This window comes from Haplochromis burtoni, unplaced genomic scaffold (genome assembly GCF_018398535.1).
Source record: "Haplochromis burtoni strain Fernald_Lab_line unplaced genomic scaffold, NCSU_Asbu1 Contig_82, whole genome shotgun sequence".
Taxonomy (NCBI): Eukaryota; Metazoa; Chordata; class Actinopteri; order Cichliformes; family Cichlidae; genus Haplochromis; species Haplochromis burtoni.
The window spans coordinates 40,745-47,232 of NW_024582443.1; the positions used below are offsets into that span (position 1 = coordinate 40,745).

General features: G+C 37.9%; 1 protein-coding gene and 1 long non-coding RNA gene across 2 annotated transcripts in view; both read right to left on the reverse strand.

Annotated features, from left to right (window-relative positions):
• Window positions 1-6,488, reverse strand: part of LOC102288975 (probable E3 ubiquitin-protein ligase ARI8) — a gene marked incomplete in the record, with an annotated part of 62,934 nt that overhangs the window by 2,420 nt on the left and 54,026 nt on the right.
• The window catches only part of LOC121814769, a 17,087-nt gene continuing 15,590 nt past the window's right edge, over window positions 4,992-6,488 (reverse strand). Inside the window, exon 3 of the long non-coding RNA XR_006054558.1 lies at window positions 4,992-5,027. This is a non-coding gene — a long non-coding RNA (uncharacterized LOC121814769). The remainder of the gene's footprint in view (window positions 5,028-6,488) is intronic.

The following is a 6,488-nucleotide window of genomic DNA, read 5'->3' on the forward strand; positions in this document are numbered from 1 at the left end:
TGTGTGTGTGTGTGTGTGTGTGTGTTTCGATTTCGGAATGGGAATGGGCCAAAAAACTACAACAAAAGGCATTGAGATATTGAAGCAGGTTTTAATCAGATTGGTTGTTGCTGGGTTATTTCTCAATTACACTGAAATGTCGCATATCATGATTTAAAGCCACACTTCGGCTTTTAGTGAGATCCTTGAATCTTAATGACGTCTCTCCAGCTCTTTAATTTCTCCCTCCTCAACAGCACCCCTGCAGATAATATCTCTGTTCTTTTGACATATCTTGTACATCTATTTTTAGTTCTTTTTTATTTTTCGGTTTCAGTTTCTCAGCTCCATCTTTTCAGAACTTTTTTCCACACTAAACTCGAGCGCCGGAGCGCGCAGGGAAGGTAGGGGAGGTCCCGGTTGAGTAAAGATATTTTATTGGACGACACAGTGTCGATAATGAAAATGAACGAATAGGCTGCTCACTCTTCGGGGGCCCTTGAACTGATCCATCGCCCTGCCTGTGAAATTCCCTGTGTGCCAAATTACCACTCCAGCCCTGGTAACAGTAAGTTCTGAACTTTCAGTACTATGTTTTTAATCACAGGCTTTATGTTTAAGGATCACTGGACGTCAGACCGTCAGACTCTAAATGATCGAAGTAAAAAGCGAACTCTTCGGTCCGCACTTTCTAACCATGACAAAAAGTCGTTACCAGTGAAATCAGAGTATTGAACATGTAACCAAAAGTAACACGCGCATGAGTGAATACGCTGAGTGTTACCTGTACGGGAGACCGGCCAGGTAGGTGAATAAGGCCATCGTCGATCCTGCTGCGGGACACGCACGGTGCAGTCGAAAGACGTGTGGCGCCGCGATGAGCCTAGTAACAGCTGACTCTGAGTGACGTCAACACAAACGTGTGGCCGGATTTGTTTATTATATACAGTTTAATGTGCAAGCTATTAGTAAAACATTAAAAGGTGAACAGACAGCAGGCCTATGAATAAACAACAATGACGACAAACTATCAAACCAACAAAGTGAACCTAACATCACGTTAAAATTAATCATAAAGAAAGAAAGTGATTTCTTTTAAAATGATAGTGAAACTAAATTAGATATAGAACTTACCTAACATTGGATTCGTATGTTTGTCTGATAAAGCGTTTGTTATGAGGTGAACGACTATTTAGAGACAGCCCATCTCAGTGACTAATACACTCTGAACTCACCTGACTTCAACAGAAACCGAAGGAGCTCTTCGGACTCACACAGCAGACAAACACAATGTGCAAGTACAGCTTGTCCGTCCGCTCACCTGCAGGTGAGTTGGGGGTTATCAAATTAAACCACTCCAAAAAGCAGCAGAAGACCGTGAAAGACTTGAAGATGAAAGCAGCGCAACTGTTTCCAAAGAAAGGTAAGCCCAAAAACTCAAAACAGATCAGAAGAGAAACTATAAAGAGAAGAAATAGTAGTGAAGCTATGTGTCGAGCGATCGTGTTGCAATCTAATGAAAATCAAGTGACACAAATGACACAGACTCATTCAAATGTCCTCATTTATTTCAAGAATCTTATATCTTTTTTAAACTGTATCAAGTGTTTATTGTCAAAACTTTTTCGGTTCAGTTTGGTGTTCATTATGTTCCGTGTCAGTTTCAGTTTGTTTTGTTGTTATGTGAGGTCTTTGTGTCGTGCAAAAACCACGAAGCACAATAATACGACACAACTTCAAACACACATTCAACTGGATATCTCAGTGTTATTGTGTTTTCGTCGCACAAACTGTGAGAGCACACTTTGGTTTATAAAGCGGGTGAAATAAATGTTTTTCACACTAAGTTTAGTTTTAGTTGAGCAGTGGCCACAGTCATGTGCTGTCTGAGTGCAACTTAAAATAACCATCTTCAGTGGTGTTCAGAGACATGATATAATTATTTGTGACATGTTTAAATATTTAGTGAGGTTCACTCTCTCCTGTGTTGTGTGTGTAGGATATCTTATGGCTGAATTCCGGCTGATTGTCTCAGGAAAGCCGCTGGACGATGACTCTGCATCTCTGTCGGAGTATGGGATCAAACCCTCGTCTGTGGTGCAGATGGTGGCGAAGGTCCACGGAGGCTGACAGATATCATCATCGATGAACTCAACTCCATCCAAGAGATTCACCTCAGGACTGGAATGTGATACACCAAAGGACGCAATGCATCATCTTTGCTAGCTGGGACTGTGTCATCTTTGATCTTTGGTTCTCTTCCACACTTTTGTATCTTCCTTTAGATTTTAAGACTTTTATCATACCTATATAGACTTCAGCACTAATTTATTATCATGAGTTGTAAATGATGCACAAATAGGGCATAATAACATTTCTTTTTTTATTTCTCTTTTTGTTTCATTGATAGCCTGTGTAACTTACCATTAGTTGAAATACCAAAAGTTGACAACAAATGTATGGTTATGCAGCAGCCCCATGAATATCAATGGTCCTAAAAAAAGAAGTGATACTGAGATCATTGGTTAATATTTAGTTATCTTGACTTTTCAGCTGATTCCTAAAAATGCTCTGCTTTCATCTTGTTTAAAAATAAATGCAATGATTATTGAATTTAACCCCTTGTGCTCATTTGTAGCTCTGTATATTTATTCTTGGACTCTTGTGGAATAGCCTTGCTTTACATATCCAAACAGACCTTGTGTGAAAAAGTAATTCCCCATAAACCCGAAAACCGGATTGCATCAAAAACTGCAATCAAGTGTTTATGATAACTGACAATGAGTCTTTTACATCACTGTGGAGGAATTTTGGCCACACTGCAGGGTTTACAAGCATTAGAATTCTGTTTAAGGTCATGCATCTCAAAGCAGCTCAATCTGATTTAAGTCCAGGCTTTGACTCAGACACTCCAAAACATTAATTTGGGTTTTTTTAATCCACTCAGAGGTGGACCTGCTGCTGTCAGCTGATTGTCCTGATGCATAACACAAGTGAGCTTCATGGGATAAACTGATGGTTGGACATTCTTATTCAGGATTTTCTCGTAGAGCGCAGAATTCATGGATTCATCAGTTACAGCAAGGTCATCTTGAAGCAGCAAAGCAGTCCAGACCATTACACTGCTACCACCACGTATATGTTGGTATGATGTTCACACAAAACAATTTGATGAGCTGGATTTTTGTTGTTTCAGTTAAACTTACATTAATCAATAAATACCATATTGTGGGTAAGACTTGCTCTGTAATTCATTAACTTATTAGCTAATAAAAGAAATTATATCAGTAGCAAAATTTTTCTTGTAGCTAATACCTGCATTGCTAGATATGCAATGGTTTGATAAAACACTGAAAAGGTCACAGCTGGACAAGCACAGGTGTAAGTCATTGCACTGAAATCTAAAGTATATGATAAAAATAACAGGTTTCAGGTTAATATTTTTGATACAGGCTTTTACAGCATTCATTAGGTGCTCATCTAGTTTTTGGTACTTTTGTTTCCAAAGACTTGTGAGATGCAAAAGAATAAGTGAACAAAAGTGGCTGTAAGGTTGTTTAGAAGAGCACGGTTTATCAGTCTCTTAGATGTGTGATTTCTTGAAGTGCTTCACAGGTGCTGGTTGAACACGAGGTGATTATAGGCCCTAAAATGTTGTGTACACACTGTTGAGTGATGTGTCTGCAGACCAAGTAAAGAGCGCTTGCTGTGTATTATGTTTAAAACAAGATGTGATAATAGATCAGGTATTATTTTCATCACTTGCACACATATGTGCTCGTATATTGTGGTAGGATTAAAAATATTATCAAGGTTAATTTAATATCTAATTTATCCCAAAATCAGAAACCTGGTACCACGCCAGCCTTCTGCTTTTATTTATTTAGGTACACTGTTATTTATGCTGACTTTATTTTATCTATTTTAACAAAGTCAACCTTCAGTGGCCTACCTGCTCCAACAACCTGCGACACCAGTTGGTGAGAGAGGTCGGGGTCACAGCGTGACCACAGGACATCTGAGCTCTGAGAGATTTGAAGCCTTCACACAAAACTGAGAACAATCACACACAAATTCAAGAATAAATGTTTTGTGACATTGGTTTATGTGAGTTGGTTAAAATGATTTTCACCGTTATTATTGTAATTATTCTCATTATTGCTGCACCCAAGTAATACTTACCGTCCAAATCATCCTCTCTATCGACAAATTTAAATGTCAGGTCGAGAGGGTTGTAACACTTCTCCTGTTTTGTTAAAGTATTTGAGGCCATCAGTCTGCGAAACAGTAACAGAGCACAGTGTCACTTCAAAGAGACAAACCTCCAGTTTACTGTGTGTGTGAGTGTGTGTGTGTGTGTGTGTGTGTGTGTGTTGTGTGTGTGTGTGTGTGTGTGTGTGTGTGTGTGTGTGTGTTGTGTTCGAGAATGGGAATGGGCCAAAAAACTACAAAAAAAGGCATTGAGATATTGAAGCAGGTTTTAATCAGATTGGTTGTTGCTGGGTTATTTCTCAATTACACTGAAATGTCGCATATCATGATTTAAAGCCACACTTCGGCTTTTAGTAAGATCCTTGAATCTTAATGACGTCTCTCCAGCTCTTTAATTTCTCCCTCCTCAACAGCACCCCTGCAGATAATATCTCTGTTCTTTTGACATACCTTATACATCTATTTTTAGTTCTTTTTTATTTTTCGGTTTCAGTTTCTCAGCTCCATCTTTTCAGAACTTTTTTCCACACTAAACTCGAGCGCCGGAGCGCGCAGGGAAGGTAGGGGAGGTCCCGGTTGAGTAAAGATATTTTATTGGACGACACAGTGTCGATAATGAAAATGAACGAATAGGCTGCTCACTCTTCGGGGGCCCTTGAACTGAGCCTGTGAAATTCCCTGTGTGCCAAATTACCACTCCAGCCCTGGTAACAGTAAGTTCTGAACTTTCAGTACTATGTTTTTAATCACAGGCTTTATGTTTAAGGATCACTGGACGTCAGACCGTCAGACTCTAAATGACAACCAGACCCGCCACACACAAATCTGCTTTCACCCTTTATTGAAATAGTAAAAGAGAAATTATTTACATGGCTCATGTTGTAAACAAACCACCAAAAACTATGATAAATTGGAATTAAATCATTTTTACCGGTTAAACTAAAATTATTATAACTATAAACTCTATATTACAGTGGTATTTGCTAACTTTGTACATCTCAGAACTGCGTTGCTAAATATTCTGTTGTTTTATTGAAACACTTTAGTGATTTTTGTGCCGGGGTGAAACTAAAATCTATCATTATGTCATTATGTCCATGTTGTAGCACACAGAAATGTTGAGTTACTATTTGCAGATCTGTGTAACTATGTCTTGCTCTAACCTTTGTTGAAAATGTGATTTATGTAATACTGAGCAGATCATTTCAAGTATGTGGCATATGTTTTTTACACTGGTAAGCTAATGTGATTAAATCATAAACATCTCAATTACAGTACAATATAAGCGCAGGTTTAATTGTGGTGCTGTTAGAGATGCTGCTGACATGTAAGTCATTGTGTCTATATCAAGATTTTAGCCTAATGATAAGGAGAAATATTTGTGTCTTTCTTTAACATCCAGATCCTTAGAGATTATTAGAGATAAACAGTGGCTCATGAGCTAGAACCAAATTAAGGGCTCTAAAACCTGCACAGGAAAAATATCCCATATTTCGCCTGTGATCACACACTTTGGTTTTCCAATGCAGAAGAATGGCCAACAAAAGTAAAGACCACTGAGGGGAAAAAGTATGAAGATGCAAGCTGGTGATGATCCAGTGCAGCTGAGAACATGAAGAAAAACCCTGTTCAACTTCTCCACAGAAACAAGGTGAGTTTCATGTTATGATTTGTTTTAGTTTTTGAAGGTACATATGTTACTTCAATAATAAACTGCTCATATTACAACTGAATGCTGTTATGTGTACAATGACCAAAATCAAAACTATGTTATTTCTTGCTGGATTTCAATAGCAGAGTATACAAATCCATTAAATTTTCATTTGTTTTCAAGTCATTTTCCGCCTCAACTTGCTCAGTATTAAACTTTGTAAAGTGTTAAACCAAGTCTCTGTACTTCTTCCAAGCATTGTGTTCTTCAATATGTGCCTTTCTCTTTTTTGTATATATTCCTCTAGCACTCTAGTTTGTATGTAATTCTCCTGTTTGTTATTTATTTCTGCTGCCTTGTTATTATATTTTATACCTGCACATCTCACTATTCATCATTGATTGAAGACAATAAGAACAACCGTAGGTTTTCTCTTTAGCATCATAGCCAGGCTGACAAAAATGGTTGGCTTAACAGAGCTCTGTTAAGCCAACCATTCCTTTAACGTGAACTATCAGTGAATTCATGAATTTCTTCTCAAATTAGACAAAAAAAATACTCATAATCATCTCACAGATGTTACATTATGTAAAGTTACTTTCAGTACCACTGATATTTATCTAGTCTTTTTCCTCAACTGATCTTT